The 2,093-nt window shown below is 24.2% G+C and overlaps 1 protein-coding gene across 1 annotated transcript in view; it reads right to left on the bottom strand.

The window, feature by feature from the left end:
- Phum_PHUM323880 (Globin D, coelomic, putative) overlaps positions 1-2,093 on the bottom strand; it is a gene marked incomplete at both ends in the record, with an annotated part of 9,861 nt that overhangs the window by 1,033 nt on the left and 6,735 nt on the right. The window lies entirely within an intron of this gene.

Below are 2,093 nucleotides of genomic sequence, written 5' to 3'. Positions count from 1 at the left end.
TTTTAACGTTTTTTACTTTTGTTAAAAAAACCTATTGTTATATTTATTTATTATAGGCGTTTAATTGTTTTTAAAAATGAAAAAAATTAAAATCATAACGATTGACCAATCGTAATTACCTACGAATAATTATTTTTTTTCTTATTGGTTAATTAATTTTTTAATCGTCCAATCCGATAAAAGGATTTTGAATTTACTTTCGAGATTTTAGAACGCTTTGAAATTTTTTTTTTTTTCTTTCTTTTTTTTCTTTTTTTTTTCTTTATTATTTATTTTACGTTAAAAAAAAAAAACATCGTGGCAGTAAACGAAACGTTATAAATTTATAATGTAAATAATAATAATAATAATAATAATAATAATTAATTTTTTTTTCTTTTTCGTTTTATTTGCTTTTAAAATAAAACAAAAAAAAAAAAAAAACGAAACGAAACGAAAAAAAAACGTTTTTTTTTTTTAATTATTTAATTTACACTAATTAAACCTGCATAAAATATTTACCTGGAGAGTATACGAGATGAAAAAAAAAAAATTTAATTAAAAACGGTACGAAAAAAAAAAAAACCGTCTGTAAAAACTAATAAAAAATTTGTGTATTCTAATTTTTAACTTAAACGCAAAAAAAAAAACTTTTTTTTTTATCGACTTCTGGAAAAGTCTTTAAAGAAAAGTAAAAAAAAGGTCAAAATGTTGTCAGGGAAAAAAAATTTTAGAAAAAAAAAAAAAAAAAAACTAAAATGGACAAATAAAAAAAAAAAAATAAGTAAAATAATAAAATAAATCTCCTGTCGAGATTATTGCGAGACAAGGACAAGCCAACGCACACGCACGCCCACACCCACTTATTTTTCTTCGTTTAAACCTTCTTTTTTTTTTAATTATTATTATTATTAATATCGGATTCGTTAAAAATGATCCGCCATTTTTTTTTCTATATAAGTTGATAAAGAAAAATTTTAAAGTGATGAGAATCACGCGTAAATGTGTAAATTATTTACGTTTGTTGTTATTTATCAATCGTGTCGGGTAAATAGAATATGAGTTTTTTCGTTGCGTACACTTTAATTATATATTAAGGGCTTCTGTTTTCAAAAAAAGAGAAGTGGAAGAATGAGAAAAAGAGAGAGAGAGAGAGAGAGAGAGAGAGAGAGAGAAATGAATTGAGGAAAAAGGGAAAAAATCTCAGCATAATAATTTACATTTAAAAAAAAAAATTTTTTTTGTTTTAAAAATTTACGGCAAAATTTAAATTATTTATTATTATTATTATTATTATTATTATTATTATTATTATTAGACAAATCCAAAAAAATTAATAAATTTGTCCAGGTAAATTTAACTGGAATCCGGTTTTTTAAATAAAAATTATAGCGACGTTTGCGGTCAAACAAAAAAAAAGCAGAAAAAAATTTTTTTTTTTTTTTAAAATAAATCACAACGATTTGCAACAAAACGAGGTAATAATTCCATCGTGTCATTAGTTAGTGTAAAAGAATGAATGCGGTTTAAAAAAAAGGGGATAAAGAGAGAGTGGGGGAAGGGGGAAACGAGGCGAATAAAAAAAAAAATTTTTTTGTTTTTTAAAAAAACCAAACGGTATTATTTTTCCTTCTCTAAAAATTTATCAAATTATTTCAAAAAACGTTTTTTTTTTTATTATCAATTGGCGGGAAATGCGACGACCTTTTATTCTACTGCCACGTCTATACAACACGTCGGATTATCTTTAACCGACGTTAAAAAAAAAAATTATTTTTCAAACATTTGTTTGTTTGTTTTTTTTCTCTCCACGAAAAGTATTAAATTTTACTCTTTTTTTTGGGGGGGGGGGAAACGAGGAAAAACCAAAATGTTTATTTTTATACAAAAAACATTCTAGAACGTTCGAAATGTAAAAAAAGATTTGCGGGATTCCCCCAGCCTCTTCCTCCTCCCCAACAAAAAAAAAAGGTGGCAGGAGTTTTTTATATTTAATGATTTAATTTTAATTACGTAACGAAAAATTGCAAAGCTTTTAAAAAACGTTTTTATTATTTTTTCGTTTAAACAAACAAATTAAATTGTTGGCAAAAACCGATTCCGACTTGTTTGTT

Source organism: Pediculus humanus, genomic scaffold (genome assembly GCF_000006295.1).
Source record: "Pediculus humanus corporis 1103172107733 genomic scaffold, whole genome shotgun sequence".
In the NCBI taxonomy this organism is placed as follows: domain Eukaryota; kingdom Metazoa; phylum Arthropoda; class Insecta; order Psocodea; family Pediculidae; genus Pediculus; species Pediculus humanus.
This window is presented reverse-complemented; position numbering and strand designations above follow the sequence as displayed.